The 18,065-nt window shown below is 39.4% G+C and overlaps 1 long non-coding RNA gene and 1 other non-coding gene across 5 annotated transcripts in view; one reads left to right on the top strand and one right to left on the bottom strand.

Moving 5' to 3' along the window:
* The window catches only part of LOC110259291 (uncharacterized), a 177,245-nt gene that overhangs the window by 81,967 nt on the left and 77,213 nt on the right, over positions 1-18,065 (bottom strand). For 2 of the 4 annotated variants that reach the window (XR_014837190.1, XR_002341549.2), the window contains exon 2: positions 6,544-6,654. The exons of 1 other annotated variant lie outside the window; for it this stretch is intronic. This is a non-coding gene — a long non-coding RNA (uncharacterized LOC110259291). Of the gene's footprint in view, positions 1-6,543; positions 6,655-11,981; positions 12,144-18,065 lie in introns of those variants that run through there. One more of the 4 variants, XR_014837191.1, reaches the window with a different exon arrangement.
* LOC146405336 (U6 spliceosomal RNA) lies at positions 7,061-7,167 on the top strand. The gene has a single exon (XR_014839284.1). It is a non-coding gene; the product is annotated as a U6 spliceosomal RNA (small nuclear RNA).

An 18,065-nucleotide genomic window follows, 5' to 3' on the forward strand; every position in this document is an offset into this window, starting at 1 on the left:
TTTTTGGTATTAGGAATATTGTTACTATGAATATTTATATACAACTTTTTATGTAAACATGCATCCAATTCTCTCTCATCTATTCTTAAACATAATGTTGCATTTCATTTTTAATTATATTTAAAAGCTAACACCTTCAGATTTTCCACATTCAATAGGTTTTGATATTCAATGTTCTCATTACTGCCACTTTCTAAATAGTCATTAGTTGGAAGTTTTTGTTTTCTTATTTTACCCACTGGTTATGAAGAAGAGTATTTTAAATTGTACATTTAAACTTCTGTTTAAATTGTAGAGCATTTAACGCCATTTGGAACGTGCTGAGCGTTTGTTTGTGGCCTAGTATATTTTCAGTGTTTTATATGATACATGGATGCTTAAAAGTTTTGCAAGTTTTATGTTTTAAAAATATACATTTTTCTACTCGTTTTCTACAAGTTGTCCTATTTGTCTACCTGATATCAGAAAGTGATACCAATATCTTAAAAAAATAATTTTGTCCCACTCAATTTCTCCTTATAAACAATTTTGGGCTACATGTTTTTGATACTCTGTTAACCCATGAAAGTTCTATTAATTTTTCCTGGTGAATTTTCCTTGTGATAATCATTATAAATTACCCTACTTATTTCATAAATGATTCTTTTTTTTTTTATCTTGAAGACACTCTAGAAAAGAGTTACCGTGCTCTTACAAATTATTTTTTCTTCCTAGATTACTTTTGTAAGTGTTTTCAATGTTAATGCCAAACTGTTTACTCAGTGTGGATTCTAAGTTAAATTTTACCCCAAATTATTGCATCTAATGTTCTAGTTAGGGTATCTAAAGCATATGTATTAATTAGTTTTTGGGGAAATATAGTGAGTGGCAATGTTTTGAATGCCTGCCTAATTAAAACCAAAATACAGAGCAAGAACATTTTCTACGGAGTTCCCGTCGTGGCGTAGTGGTTAACGAATCCGACTAGGAACCATGAGGTTGCGGGTTCGGTCCCTGCCCTTGCTCAGTGGGTTAACGATCTGGCGTTGCCGTGAGCTGTGGTGTAGGTTGCAGACGCGGCTCGGATCCCGCGTTGCTGTGGCTCTGGCGTAGGCCGGTGGCTACAGCTCCGATTCAACCCCTAGCCTGGGAACCTCCATATGCCGCGGGAGCGGCCCAAGAAATAGCAACAACAACAACAACAAAAAAAAAGACAAAAGACAAAAAAAAAAAAAAAAAAAAAAAAAGAACATTTTCTACATGCTAAGATCTGCCTTGAAAACCCTACTTACATTAAATTTCTTAATCCTAACAAAAAGATGGTGATCTGATATCCTTATCCACCTTACCTTGACATCATCTCTCTTTGACAAGTTCTCCTTCTGTCTATCCTTACTGGGAAGTCTGGTTCATATAGTGTGACATCCCACCCTGGCCACGACTGATGGGAATAGGGCTGGACATCTGACCCGGGCAGCGATCCTTAGATTAGGCTGAACCATCTTTATATTATGACCAAGAGACACAGACATTAGAGAGTTGTGGGCACTCATGTGAAAAGATTATGTGGAATCTGTGCAGATAGATAGCCATTTCCAATAAAATGAATAGCCTGTGGGAGGTTGAACCAAATGTCCAGAGAGAAGCAGTGTCAGAGGTCATGTGGCTCCTGAAGGAACAGGAGCTGGAAAAACAACTGTCTGTTCAATTTCCAGTTCCTGTGAGGCTGAGCTATACTTCCTATATTTTGTTACTGAGAGATTTCCTTGACTCCTTTTGATAACCCACACTTCATGTTCAATGGTTTTGGTCGTCTTCTGTTTCTTGGCTGAGCTCTCATTAAAATAGGGCCCAGATTAAATGCATATTTATCTAGGTGAGATCCTATGACATATATTTTCCAAGGTCTCCCATACCATACACTCTTCTGGAACCTTGCTATTTCTCAGTTAACAGGTTGAATCTATGTCTTCTCCCATGAAGCCTGGGTGGGTCTTGGTGACTGCTCTGACCAATACAATATGGTGGGAATATGCTATGTGACTTCCCAGGTTGGGTCATAAAAGTGTCTTGTTCTCTTGTCGTGCTTGCTCTTGGAACCCAATACAATGCCATAAAGAAGCCTAAGTAGTTAGTGGAAAGTTCCATGTAGAGGACAAATGAAGACCCCAGCCCCTAGCCCCAGCTGTGCTCTCAACTGACAAACCACCAACAACTTGCCAACCAAGTGACTGAGCCATTTTGAAGATGGGTTTCCAGTCCCCAGTGAAATTGCTCAGTTGATGTCACATCAAGCATGGACAGAGCCATCATGCCTGCCTTAATCGCAGATTCTTGAGCAAATTAAATGATCACTGTTGTTTTAAACCACAAAGTGTGGGGCTTTTTCTCTCCTTAGGCATAGACAAGTCACATAGACACCACATTAAATCATAATGACTCATTAATATGTGGATATTTCTTAGCAGGGACCTACAAAAACTGGACAAGGAGAAGGAAGTTTTAAGATGGGAAGACAGGGAACAATGGGAAAAAGAACCACATTATAGTCACCCACAGTGAGTACAGTTTGGCACCTAGAGAGCAGGTTACCAAAGAAATGATTGGAGAACGACTGAGGAGAGGAAGACTTTGGTTGACTTCTCTACATTCATAGTATAAATTCCACAAGTGGCTTGGAGGAGATGGTAGGGAAAGTACGAGACACTGACATGAACTGTAAACTCCTTAGGAATCTATCACTGCCTTTCTCATTCATTATTGTCCCAGGGGCTGGCACCGGTCCAGCTACATAGAAGGTGCTCAATAAACTTTTTAAAATTAATCAATGGAAATTTCATGGTACCCTAATCATACTGGTTGCTAACAGAAGACTTTGTCAAATTCAAAACATTTAGTATGAGAAGAAAGGGGAATTTCCCACAAACCAATTACAGAATGTATAGCAAGTTCTCATGAGAACAGAAAAAGTATCCATTCTTTTCCTCCACCTGGAGCCATGTGGATCTCTCTGCTTGACTTTGCCCATGTCTTATCTACTCTTACTCTTTATAGATTAGTTTCCTCTGCTAAGCTTTTAGTTTCTATTCTCCCAAAATTCTACGTGCGTGAGGCTTTAGGTAGCCATGATGACTACTCTACATGCATACAGCTCCAATGACCAACACTGCCAACTGACTCAACCTCTGACTAAATTTCAACTTCCAGGAGAGAGACTCGAACTGGCTGAGCTTGCTTCAGGTGTCCACATCGGTCTAAAAGGCTGTAGTCAAGCTGGAATCGTATGATTCTTTGGGCTCCCTCTTCTAGGCTATAAGTAAGATAGGTTTTCTAAGATGGATCATTGTTTGGGGAAGAAATGGTGATAAGCACAGAGCTGAAGGAACTTTCCACCCTTTGAAGTTTTGGATATAGTCCAAGATTCTACAAAAATGTTTTTAGGATATAAAATGCCACTCTAACCATACAAACAGCATCAGCAAGATGCTCCAACAACCCATTTATTTTTTTTAAAGCCACCATTTCAAATGCATGTCAGCCTCAAAAGATGGAGATCAAGCTGTAAGGTTAACCACTTAGCCATGACACATTGTGTATAAGATACCTTACGCTTCTAATAATTAACATCCCCTCTTCTCTTCCCATGGGCACTCTTAGACTATTAGGGTCCACAGGCAGCCAGTGTCCGAAATCAGAGTCCCTGTCTGATGGAGAAGTGCAAATAGTAATCACCTTTCTTTTCTTTTCTTTTTTAATTAAAGTATAATTGACCTATAACGCTATGTCAGTTCCATGTACACAAGAAAGAGATTCCCAGGCTAGGGGTCGAATGGGAGCTGCAGCTGCCGGCCTACACCACACCATAGCAACACAGGATCCAAGATGTGTCTCTGACCTACACCACAGCTCATGGCAACGCCAAATCCTTAACCTACTGAGCAAGACCAGAGATCGAACCCATGATCTCACGGTTCCTAGTCAGATTCATTTCCGCTGCGCCACAATGGGAACTCCTGGTGTTTCTATACATAACAAAATAATCACTATAATAAGTCTAGTTACTATCTGTTACCATACAAAATTATTATACTACTCTTGTTTATATTCCCCATACTATGCATTTCATCCTGTGATTTATTTTGTAACTGGAAGTTTGTACCTCTTAATCTCCCTCATCTATTTCACTCATCCCCTTACCCTCTCCCCTCCGCCAACCAGCTGTTTGTTCTCTTTATCTATGAGTCGGCTGTGTTACATTTGTTCATTTGTTCTGTTTTTTCAGATTCCACATATAAGTAAAATGTTATCGTTTTGTCTTTCTTTGACTTTTTCACTTAATATAATAACCTCTAGATCCACCTATGTTGTTGCGAATGATCAAATTTCTTCTTTTTCTATTTTTTTTTTTTTTTTGCAATCCCTTTTCTGAATTTTCCAGGACTCCAGCCTTCTAGCAACATGCATAGAAGCAAATAGGAAGCAATGTGTTCATTTGGATTAGTCAGCTGTGCTGAGGCAAGAAAAAAAAAACGGTACCTTTCCACCCAGAGTCCACCTGGGGTTGATGGTCTGGAAGAGTCTTCGGACTCTTCAAGGGTCCCCTAGTGGCCTGAGGGGAGCAAAGCTACCTTCCAAACCCCATCTTAGTCTTGAGGAAGTGCTCACAAAAGAAGACAATATGTTAATTGTTTTTTCTTTTTTATCATTTGGGCCACATGCAGAAGTTGAACAAATACTAAGTTACAAAGTTAGACCTAGAAAAAAATAACCTAAACATAGTATAGGTTATTTGCAAGCACAATATACTTGCACATACTGTTATAACAACAGCTGATCAAAATCCAAGTTGAACAGTTAAGAACAAAAAACCCTTGCATTTCTTTCATTCTGGTATTCTGCACTGTGTTCTAATTAGTGTGAGAATAGAACCCTCAAAAGCCATAATGTGAACTAAATTTTTAAAGTGATTTATTATTGAAAGCCCCTAAAGCTAAGCTTATATATTAGTTTCCAAAATGTCTATAATCTACTGCCTTGTAAAAAACTTAGTCAGTCTGGGATAGAGTTTGGTCCCAGAAAAAAAGAAAGAAAAGAAAAGAAAAGAAAGAAGAAAAAAAGAAATTCCAGTTCCTGCTTCAAAATACTTTTAAAATTCTTTTTTAAATCTTTAAGGGTCCAGGCTGTTGGTTAACTTGAGAGAGTGCCGAGGTTGATTGACAGTATCTGTCAGAGGCAATGAACTCCACTTCAACGTTGCCTTTATGCTGGTGTGTCAAGTTGTTCAACTGTGACCCTTCCATCTGTTCCAGCTAATCTGAAAGTCATTTAGACCCGCTTCCCCATTCATTTGAAACACAACACATTCTCCTGTTAACACACATATGCAAAGTTGTCCGCTGTCAGCAACCTATGGGTTTTTTTTGAAAAGTCTCACTTACAACATCTGTATAAACATTTACACAACAGAAAATCCGTTTATTGACTATTACTGCCTCTTGAACTTAATTTTTTCAGACATTTCTAAGTATAGGGTCATTCTGAATAGACATTTAGTAGTTTACCTCCCCTAACTATTTTTCAACAGGGATGGGCAATTGACTTTGGCATTTCAAAAAAAACTCTTTCTGTGTTTTGCATTAAGACTTCTTGAGAATTCATTATCTTATTTTCAAGGATTCATTTACCATTAAAGATCTTTGTTTTTTAAGCAAGTTTGGGAGGAAGCAGTCAAGTTCATCAGATCAAGTTCATCTACATCAGAATCCCTAGGGTAGGGCTCTGGCAATCTGCACATAGAAAGTCCTCCAAATGATTTTCAGAATCAACCATGTTCAGAAAACAACCAGTCTGATTTACCTATACTTTCCTAGGATGCCTGGTAATGCATGATTCTGCTTTCTTATTTGTGTAACTCATATGATACTATTAAATAAACTACTTAGCTAAAGGTACACAATAAGGTATAGAAAAATAAACAAGGAAAACAGGAAAGCTTACTTGAGTGATTTACACAGACATTTCCTTGCCTTATTTGTAAACTGAAACTGCATTTGTATGTAATACAATGTGAATACTCATATTATGCTAAATGAATTAAGATCTGCCTTTGTTCAGAACTTCAAAAAAAAAATCTTGCTTTATTATAACCTGGTTCCTTCTCTGCACTCTGTCTAGATCTACACTGTATTTCACAGGTCTGGGCTCAACCCTGACATTGAATCTCTTTGTGACCTTGAATGAGTTACTTCTGAGACTTTGTAAAATGGAATTAGAGACAATGACATCTAAGTCCCTTCTAGCACTGAAAGTATCTGGGCACCCAAAACAAGTTCTAGACATCCTTTTCTCCTGATAAAATCATCTCCTGCCTAGAATGTTACCTCTAACCAGACACAGCTAGGGGACCACAAAGGCACAACTTTATCAGGGTATTTTAGGAAAGTATATCTGAGGTTTAGGAACTTAAGAGACTACCCTTTGTGAAATGTTCCAAAAATTTAAATTTACAGCCCTAGCTCCAAAAGGTTGTTTTACTGATCTAATAACAAAATATGCCACTCTGACCTTTCAGGCTGTATTTCCAACATTCAAAGTTTCTTTTCAATACGTTTGTTGCATTTGTCCTTCCATATCTCCATCTCCTCTTCATTTTTGTCTCTAACCCTCTTGGTATGGCTGAAAGGACATAAAAGACTTCTGATGAATTATGTGAACTTGGACAAATCATTTAATCTTCTCAAGCTTCTTTTGTGTTCTTCATCTATAAGATAGGAATAATATCTGCTTGTGTACAAAAGAAAACAAGCCTTAAATACAAAAGAAGATAAGTGAGAGACGAGCACTGTCTAAACTGTAAATTGTACAGATGTCATTATTATTGTCTTTATTATAGGTATTACTACTGCTGCTGTTGCTCAGAAGTTAGTCCTTCTCTGTGTCACTATTGTGAATAAAGGACCATTTAATAAATTACTGTCTGGGGATAACTATGGAGAAAAAAGGAATTGAACTGCAAACATCTGTAGCAAAAGCTTTTAAACTTTTGGCACAATAATTTTACTTCTAAGGGTGTATCAAATTAGTGTCCACTTTGGCAGCATATATACTAAAACTGGAACCATATGAAGAAGACTGGCATGGCCCCTGCGCAAGGATGACACGCAAATTTGTGAAGCATTACATATTTTTATTTATATATACATCTTAAGTTGACTATTAAACAAATATTCCATTTGGGGGACAAAACTATACATTAAGGAATAGTCATCTGTGTTGCTATATTTACCAAAAAAAACCCTCTTTTGTTTCATTTTTCAAAATATAAATCATATCATGTAGTATGGTGATTAGTACTTCAATTTCTTTATCAAATAAAAATCTAGAGGGATATATATACTAAAAAAAAGAATGTATCAAATGATGCATCCTGTTTTTGCATTAAGATGTTCATCAAAACACTGTTAATAATAGCCCATATTAAAATCAATCCAAAGTCCAGGAGTAAATCATTATCTAGCCATCAGTGAAATACTATGCAGAAGTTCTCTGTGACACAGTGGGTTAAGAATCCAATTGCAGAGGCTCAGGTTGCTGGGGTGGCGTGAGTTCCATCCCCGGCCAGGCACAGAAGGTTAAGGATCTGGCATTGCTACAGCTGGGGCATAGGCCACAGCCATGGTCCAGATTCAATCCCTGGCTCAGGAAATTCCAAATGCCTCAGGTGCTGGCATTTAAAAAAAAAAAATTGTGTTTTGGAAAAAAAATATTTAATAATTAGAAAATGCTCAATCTACACAGTAAGGAGTAAAAATAAAGCAAAATGCAAATTTGCATTTAAGTACTATTGTTCTTTTATGGCAACATATTGTCTAAATAGAGGTTAAAGAAAAAAGTCATACTGAAATATTTACAGTGATTGTTCAATGTATATGGATATGTCAAGGGGTATGGATAATGTCTGCTTTCTATTTGTCTCTGAGTTTTGTAAATTTTCTTTTTAAAATGTACTGTTGATTTTTTTTAAACCACAGCATCCCCTCCTAAATTTCAAATCACATACTCATTCATCCAACAAAAATATACTGAGTATCTCATACACATCTTTTCCCCCTGCTGGACATGGTGGACATATGGATGTGTACAGCGTGGTCACGGGCTTTAAGGAGCTTACAGTCTAGAAGGAGAAATTGCTCCTTATACAAAGGCAGTAATGAGAAAAGGGTCCTTATCACAGTACAAATGAGTTGACATAGACGAGAGGAAGCGTCTCTGAGGATGCGAGAGATAAGCTGTTTATTAAATCCTGTAGGAATTCCTATTGAGGTAATAGATATGTTGATAGAAATATTTGAATATGATTAGAGTTTGCACAGACTATATCTTCTCATTAGAAAACAGAAAGTATTTTAGCTTAGCATTTATTTACTGGAATGCTCTTGTCAGCCTGGAGAGACCCATATTTGTCCAAAAAAATAGATAAAATTAAGTTCATCAGCAATCCACTGTTAGAAGATAAAACACCCAAGAAAGAATGTGGAGTCTTCAAATTGCACAAGGTCACCAAAATCATATGAGGGTGCATGGATTCACTCAGCTACTCTAACTCAGCCCCCTCAATTCAGGAATACAACTCCAAATGCAAATATGCAGGTGCTAACGTGAAGAGGAAAAGAACACTTTCTCTCAAGAGTCCAGAATTCTCTACCTAAGGGAGAACGTAAATAAATGTAGTTGGAATCTATGTCACTGGACCTCACAGTAGAAATACAGATAAAGTTGTCTACATGGCTACCCCATCTTCCACCTTCAACAACACCAACTTCTATTTGTGAGTACATTAGAACTGGACTATTCCATTTAGATGAGCACTTATGTCTAAAGCATGATGGTCATGAATTTTGGTTGCTTACTGAAGTTCATATAGGCTATGCACATCATATAGATGTGTGAATTGGAGATATAAGACACTGACATGCTAATGTGGTGGTACCACACTAAACTGGAGAGTATGCATACTTTTTTTTTTTTTTTTTTTAGGGCTGCACCCAAGGCACATGGAAATTCCGGGGCTAGAGGTCGAATTGGAGCTATAGCTGCCAGCCTATGCCACAAGCCACAGCAACACTGCATCCGAGCCGCATCTGCGACCTACACCACAGCTCACGGCAATGCCAGATCCTTAACCCACTGAACAAGGCCAGGGATCGAACCTGAACCCTCATGGATACTAGTCAGATTCACTTCTGCTGTGCTCCAATGGGAACTACCTATATACTATTTAAAATGTAAAAAGCACCATATTTCACATCTGAAAGCCAGTTTGTGCCCTGCAGAGAATGGCCCACAGAAAAGCTTATTTGTGGTTCCAGATAAAGGCTATTAGTTTCCCAACCAATTCTCATTTCCGCTCCTGGAAATGATGCCTTCTTAATGAGGAATCTAGAATAAAGAGAAGCTGGGAGGTAGCCCCCTGTGACCAAAGAGTCAAGCAAAGCATGATCCTTAACCAGAGGAATGTAAATGGTGAGTGAAGTCACAATGAAACCAGCAAGGAACTGAATCGGCAGTTACTGGACTCGTTCTGGTACCCCAAGATCAGAAAAGAAACAGCTCCAAGCCAGCGGTTCTCACTAGAGACAATGGCCCAGGGGCCACTGGGCAATGTCTGGAGATACTGGAGTTGTCAAAACCTTGGGTGGGAGTGGGGGGGGGGGGAGAAGCATGTCACTGGCATTCAGTGGGCAAAGGTCAGGGATACTGCTAAATACCCTACAATGCATAGGTACAGGTACAGTCCCCCCCGCCACAACAAAAAATGTCAATGGTGTGAAATGTCAAGTGAGGGGGCTATTTAAATTGAGTGGTTAGGAAAAAGATCTTTGGAAATGACATATATGGTGAAATCTGATGCAGAGGTGGTCTTCCCCAGGAAGATGTAAGGGCAGGGTGGGCTGATCAGGGGAAACAGCAGGGACAAATGGACCAAAGCGGAAATGAGCTTGGTGTAGCTTCTTTCTCCACAGCCTTACCCCCACTTGTCATCTCTTTTTGATCATTGTCATCCTAACAGATGAGTTTGTGGTTTTGATTTTCATTTCTCTAATACTTAGTGATGTTGAGCACGTTTTCATATACTTGTTGGCTATTTGCATTTCTTCCTGGGAGAAATGTCTATTCAGGTCCTTTGCCCATCTTTTAATTGAGTTGTTGGGGTTTTCTGCTATTGAGTTGTATGAGTTCTCCATATATTTTTTATGTTAACCTCTTATCAGCTATATGGTTTGCAAATATATTCTCCCATTCTCTACACAGCTTTTTCATGTTGTTGATTGCTTCCTTTGCTGTACAGAAACCTTTTCATTTGATGTAGTCTCACCTTTTTATATTTGTTTTTGTTGCCTATGCTTTTGGGGTCATATCCAAAAAAATCATTGCCAAGACTGATGTCAAGGAGCTTTTTCCTGTTTTCTTCTAGGAGTTTTATGGTTTGGGGTTAATACATTTCATTTAAGCCTTTAATCCATTTCAAGCTAATTTTTGTGTGTGGTATAAGATGAGGGTCCAATTTCATTCTTTTGTTTATGGCTCCTTAGGATGCAAGGATGGTTCAACATATGCAAATCAAAAAATGTGACACATTACATTAGCAGAATAAAGGATAAAAATCAGATGATCACCTCAATTGATGTGGAAAAAGCATGTGAAAAATTCAACATCTTTTAATGATTAAAAACTCTCAAACAAATTAGGTATAGAAGGAATGTACCTCAACATAATATGTGACAAACCCACAGCTAACATCATCATCAACAGTGAAAAGCTAAAAGCTTTTCTTCTTCTAAGATCAGGAATAAGACAAAGAAAGGTACCCACTCTTTCACTTTCATTCAACATAGTACTGGAATTTTATTATGTATTTAAATGTTGAATCACCGTGTTGTACACTTGAAATTAGCATAGTACTGAACGTCAACTACATTAAAAAAAAAAAAAAGTACTGGAAGTTCTAGCCAGAGCAGTTAGGCAAGAAAAAGAAATAAAAGGCATCCAAAATGGAAAAAAGAAGTTAAATTGTCTCTGTTTGCAGATGACATGATCTTACATATAGAAAATCCTAAAGGCTCCACTAAAGTTTTCTTAGGAATAATAAATGGATTCAGTAAGGTTGCAGGATACAAAATCAACATATGAAAATCAGTTGTGTTTCTATAAGAACAAACTAACCATTAAGAATTTTTTTTAAAATCCCATTTACAAGTGCATCAAAAAATATTTAGGAATTATTTTAATTAAGGAGGTAAAAAAATCTGTTCACTGAAAACTATAAGACTTTAGTGAAAGAAACTGAAGAGGACACAAATAAATGAAAAGAGGGAGTACCCTGGTGGCTCAGCAACTTAAAGATCCAGCATTGCTACTGCTGTGGCTTGGGTTCAATCCCTGGCCCTAGAATTTGCACATGCTGTGGGTGTGATTAAAAAAAATAAAAATAAATAAAATAAAAAGGAAGAGGCAGATTTGAAAAAATAAATAAATGGAAAGATCCTGCAATCATGGATTGGAAGAATTAACATTGTTAAGATGCCTGTACTACCCAAAGTGATCTACATGTTCAATGCAATCCCTATTAAAATGCCAATGGCATTTTTCACAGAGATAGAAAAAACAATCCTAAAATTCATATGGAATCACAAACTATCTCAAATAGCCAAAGCAATCTTGAGAAAGAAGAACAAAGTGAGAAGCTTCCCCATTTCAAACTGTGTTGCAAAGCGAAAGTATTCACAGCAGAAATGGGATTAGCACAAAAACAGACACACAGACTACAGAACAGAATAGAGCCAAAAAATAAACTTACACCTGAACAGGCAACTAATATTTGACAAGGATGCCAAGAATATTCAATGGGGAAAGGAGAGTCTCTTCAACAAATGGTATTGGAAAAACTGAGGTATGGTCCTAAAGCCCAGGGAGAGACGGTCTCAGACACACCACACTCATACCTCATACTGTGAATTCCTTTGCCTGAGCCAGAGTCTGATATTCCAGAATGAAAGAGCAGGCTTTATGGTTAAGTCTCTGAAAGGGTCAACACAGTCTTTCATTCTCGTGCTGAGGAACATGACAGACAAGTACACCTAGGCCAGCAAACAGGGTTCGATGAGCTGAGGAAGGAGACAAAGAGAGGATGGATCTGCTAAAGCTGAAACAAACACCCCAAATGGATACCTTTTCACCTTATTGTCCCAGAGCCAGCACAGTAAGGGCTCTGTCAACACTGGCAGAGTGGGGTGGAATTACTCTTCATGAGCTCACAGTAGGATAATTATATGTCCTCAAGTTCCTGGGAAAGCTGATGCCCTTCTTCCTAGCATAAGTATTCACAGCATCTCCTTTCACCCACAATTGTCCTAGGTTGGATGGTACATTATGTGCTCAGGAGCTCTAGGGTCCATTGGCCATAGGAGCAGGGAAGCCCCGCGGAACATTACTTGGTATCAGGACAAATCCCAGCCTCTCTCCGCTTACACTATGCCAAGGGGGCAGCGAGCCAGCCTGAACAACAGACTAGCACTCAGCCAGGTAGAAAAAAAGACTCTGTTCATTATTCACCACGAGGCTCCTCATACAGCCATAGAACACATTTACTGTTTTTCCCCTTAATATAAAATGTTTCATGATAATTTTTTAATTTTACCTTATTTTTATTACAGTTGATTTACAGTGTTGAGTCAATTTTTGCTGTTTAGCACAGCGACCCAGTCATACATATACACACATTCTTTTTCTCATACTATCTTCCATCATGGTCTATCCCAAGAGACAGGATATAGTTCCCTGTGCAAGAGAGTAGGACCTCGTTGCTTATCCATTCTAAACGTAATAATTGGCATCTACTGAGCCCAAACTCCCCCCCATCCCACTCCCTCCCCGCTCCTCCTTGGCAACCACAAGTCTGTTCTGTATGTCTGTGAGTCTCTTTCTGCTTAGTAGATAGGGTCATTTGTGCCACATTTCAGACTCAGCGTTTAAGTGATATTGTATGGTATTTGTCCTTTCCTGACCTACTTTACTTAGTATGAGAATCTCTAGTTGCATCCACGTTGCTGCACAAGGCATTATTTTGTTCTTTTCATGGCTGAGTAGCATTCCATTGTATATGTTACTACATCTTCTTAATCCATTCATCTGTCGATAGATATTTAGATTGTCTCCATGTTTCAGCTACTGTAAATTGTGCTTCAAGGAACACAGAGGTGCATGTATCTTTTTGAAATATAGTTTTGTCCAGATATATGCCCATTGCTTTTATTTGTCTTTCATTTCCACCACTTCTAGGAAAGCTCCCTGAGTGCGTGTAGGAAACCCTCAGTCTCTCATTATTAAGCCAGGGGCCTCAGGTACAAACATGTGCCTGTTTGACCCAGGCTGGTACATCAGAGCATTTCAAATCCTTGGTCACCAGGTTTGGTTCAGGGATAGACATGCGACCTTAAGCCTGGCCATTTAGAGTTCAACACTGGATTGCCCACATCTGAAAAACCCTTTGCTCCAGGGCACCTGACAGCCTTGAAAATCAATGCCAAGATATTTTGGAACTTGATTAGACTACTGAGAAGTTAAGGGCAAGCCTGGTGTTGTTGGCAACAATTTCTCACTGTGAAAGGCAAGTCTACCTAAGAATGGAATCAACACAAAGGAAAGGCAGAATAATAGAGTGCTGGAGAGAAAAAGATAAATCCTAAGGACAGTGTTTAAATCCCTGTATCTCGTAAGGTCCAGAGCTAGTATTTCCCTAAATTTTTAAGTTGGGCGGGGGGTAAACTAGACATTTCCTTTAAAAAAAAAATTGAGTTTAAGTTGGATTTCTATCTCTTGAAAAACGAGAATATATTCGTCTATCTGAAGGCAGATCTCCTGTCCTGCAAACACAGTCATCCCCATATGCCATAGTTCCAGAATTCTACCACATTGTTCCTATTCCCTTGGAGGTCTCACAGAATACACTCTCCCCCACCATGATAAGTTTTGCGGTACCATAAAAACCAAGAGGTATTCAGCATTTACCATTAGCCAGGCATTACGCTAAGTTCTTTATGGGTCTCATCTCATTCAGTCCTCACAAGGACCCTACACAAGGTGGATACTATTATTATCTCCATTTTACAGATGAGAAAACTGAGGCTTGGAAGATTGAATAACTTGCCTAGGGTGATGTAGCTATTAAGTGATTGGTATGGACCCACATCTTGATCTAACTGAATTCATGCTACATGCCCTACCACGTAACACTGTCTTTATTGGCCTGTGACACAAGATCTCACATTACACATAAGAACTTGGGTAATAACTCTACAGCATACTGTGTTTGTACAGATAGTCATCTGTACTAGTACAATATCTATAAGAAAATACATTTCTAGAAAATACACTGTAGCAAAAAGGGTTAAGGATGCAGCATTGCTGGAGCTATAACACAAGTCATAAACTGCAGCGTGGGTTCAATTCCTGACCCAGGAAATTCTAGCTGCCACAGATGTAGACTCCCCCAAAAAGAAAAAGAAAATACATTTTTGTTATTTTTAACCACTAAATTTGTGGTGATTTGTTACGACATCCACAGTGGGAAACTAATGCAATTGCTGTGTAGTTTTGGATTCTAGGATTTTAATTTCCTAAACCAAAGAATAAATGATGTCTCCAACCTCAAGCCACCGGCACTGTAAAAGACATCATTCCTCAATCTTGATCATGCCCTCTTCATATTCAGGCGTGCAACTGGTAAAATGTAGACCAGACACAAGACCATCTATATCGCTCTCACAATGGGACTCTGGTTTTCACAATAGGGGCTTCCAGACAGAAGGGGCTTCCTGGTTTCATAAAGAATTTGGGGAAATACTGGGCTAGAAACATCTGAAAAAGTTTCTCTGCTACAGGACTTCTCAGGGCCTTTAGTGCACCAATGAACACTGTGAATCTCCAAGCAGGAATGTGGTCTTCAGTGTTCGCCAAGCTTGTCTGACTATAATCCCCATCCCTGGGAAAGCACCTGTATAGACAAGTGTTACAAAGACCACACAGTTAGGAGAAAATTGTGTCTGGCCCAACCACCACACTGTACTGATAACACTGAAGCTGAGAGCAGTTGCTCTGCCTCAATCCCACTGCTGGGCATGGCCCAGTCAGGGTTATAACCCAGGCTTCCTAACATTTTGTCAGGTGTTCCTTCCACTAAATAATGTTGAACACTTAAAAAAGGAAGCACTGAATGCCGTCTTTAAAGGAAAGGGAGGAGGTTCTCTAAAGACAATTTTATTGCAAGGAAACATTTTCTGCAGTCAGTTAACAGCGTATAGAAAGCAACAATGAGCTATGAAGAAAGGTGGATTTTTTTCCTATCCTTTGCTACCGGCATTGACCCTGAAGGCCCTTAGCCCTTCCCCTGAAGCTTAAGGGGCTTAGATCAAGGGCAGATTTTGAAATTGAATTTATTCAGATTAAGAAAAACCTTCAGTGAGAGGATTTACTCCCTACAAGCTGTTGCCAGGTTGGGGCTGTCTGGGCCAGGCCCATTTTCCTGAGCTATGATCAACTTGTTTCCAAGTTGTTGGCAGCGTCCAGACAGCCAGTTTTCTGGGACATTAAATATTCAGAGCTTCCGCATCCTCCTGGATCCTTTGCTATTTCTCTGGTGTTTTTAAACAGGTTTCCGGTAGGCTGTTAATTTTCTAATGATTAGATAAGGAGATGATCCTGGGAACAGGGGCCAGAGATTCAGAGTCTAGAAAAATGCTCCTTTCTTAACAGTTAGTGTTGGGCAATTACAGTGAGGTCGTCCCTGGCAAGGAGGCTGCCATGATAATATTCTGCAAGACAGAAAGTAGTGGGGAGCCCAGGGTTACAGTAGTTGTCTATTCGGGGATTTTTCTTTTAATACCATATTCCTCTGGTTTACTGGCTGCTACTTTTACTCCTCAAGTCTGAAAAACTGCCACTGATTTTGAGAGTTCTGAATGTGGCAAAGATAAGAGTTGCCAAGTGCTGAGTTCCTCCTGTGGCTCGGTGGGTTAAGAACCTGAGTAGTATCCATGAAGATGCTGGTTTGATCCCTGGCCCTGCTCAGTGGAATAAGGATCCGGCACAGTCGCAAACTGCAGCTTAGGTCCCAGATGCGGCTTGGATCTGGTATTGCTGTGGCTGTAACTGTGGCTGGCAGCTGCAGCTCCAATTCAACCCCTAGCCTGGGAACTTCCAAACAGCACAGGTGCAGCCCTAAACATACACACATACACACACACACACACACACACACACACACACACACACACACACGTTGCTAAGTGGGCTTTCTACCTCTAGGATGTCGCATTAACCACATTCTATTTCAAACATGCTCTACCTTTAAGACTGAACTTCTCCAAGCATTTAGAAAGCCTCGGGTTTTTCTCCTGTGTCTATATTTTTTAAAAATAGCTTCTATTACTTCTTTCCTTATAAAATAACCCATACTTGTTTTAGAAATGTTGAAAGTACGACGAAAGCAAAGGAAAGAAAAATAAAAAATCTCTTGTGTCCTCACCACTGAGAGATAAAGGTTATTAACATTTTTGGCTCCAAGTTCTTTTAGAGTCATCTTAAAATACTTTAACAGGATGCTGGTGAGCATCAAGTTTGAGTAAGTCCCTCTAATCCCAACAAGAGGAAAGGCAGCCTGCATGGCTCAGCTCTGCCTTAAGCACAAAGAGGAACATCTATCATTTATTGAGCTACTATTTCCAAAAAAAATCACAGTTTGTCAAGCTGGATTGGGTCTGAGAACCCCACTGAAGAAATGAAAAGACAAAGCACCAGAGAGTAACCGACCTCCCCATAACACCTGGCATCTCAGAGGTAGCCGAGGGACCAAGAAATCTTTAGTTGTCATTTTAGTTGTTTTATTCCCTCACTAGACCAGCTGTGTCACTAGAGAAAGAATTACAAAATTCAATTTGAGTCAGAACATTTGTCTAAGACAAAACTCAAGGCATGAGGAAGTTTTATGTGCTAATTACTTGGCATTACGGAGAAATTAATCTCCACATAAATATTTTTCCAAAGTATTAAAGGTCAGCTTTTTAAGGCCACACCCATGGCATATGGAGGTTCCCGGGCCAGGAGTCAAATTGGAGCTACAGCTGCCAGCCTACACCACAGCCAGTGCAATGCAGGATCCAAGCTATGTCTGCGACCTATTATCACAGCTCATGGCAACACTGGATCCTTAACGCACTGAGCAAGGCCAGGGACTGAACCCGCAACTTTGTGGTTCCTAGTCAGATTCATTTCTGCTGTGCCAAGACAGGAACTCCAAGACTTGCATCTTAATGTTAGCCAACTTCAAAGGAAATTATTCCAAATATGCTTTTCTTTTCTTTTCTTTTTGAGCCACACCCGTGGCACATGGAAATTCCCAGGCCAGGGGTAAAGTTGGAGCCATAGCTGTTGGTCTACACCACAGCCCCAGCAACGAAGACCTAAGCCACCTCTGTAACCCGCACCACAGCTTGCAGCAACGGTGGATCCTTAAGCCACTGAGCGGGGCCAGGGTTTGAATGTGCATCCTCATGGATACTAGTGAGGTTCGTTTCCACTGAGGTACAATGGGAACTCCTAAACATACCTTTTTAAAAACAATTTAATAACACAATCTTCTCTTGATGACTCTAAGTCATAATCATGAGCAGCAGTTTTTATTCTATGCTGTGATCCAGTGAGACCTTCTGGGATTGGTAAATTGGAAAACCCTGGCTGGCTCCAGACTGCTAAGCTTTCATAGTGTTCTGTTTGCTCTATATGGATTTTCTGTCTCCTCCTTCACAATCAAGCTGTCAGCTATTATTTCTTGCTGTTCTCAGTATGTCTGAGATCCTCTCCTTATTTGTTCCCCGTCTGCTTTGCAGCTTCTAATCAGTTATGAGCTGGGAAGTGGATAGCCATGTGTGTTGTAAGTATTTGTAACATAAGAGTAAATAGGCTCTGAGTGAGTACTGAGGGGCTCTCTTGATCATTACATTAGTGAGCAGACTTAGGGACATACATTTTGA

The sequence above is a fragment of the Sus scrofa genome, chromosome 2, assembly GCF_054392235.1.
Source record: "Sus scrofa isolate SSC_HxYL_T2T_F1_AM1 chromosome 2, Sscrofa_HxYL_maternal_Yorkshire_Landrace_v2.0, whole genome shotgun sequence".
In the NCBI taxonomy this organism is placed as follows: domain Eukaryota; kingdom Metazoa; phylum Chordata; class Mammalia; order Artiodactyla; family Suidae; genus Sus; species Sus scrofa.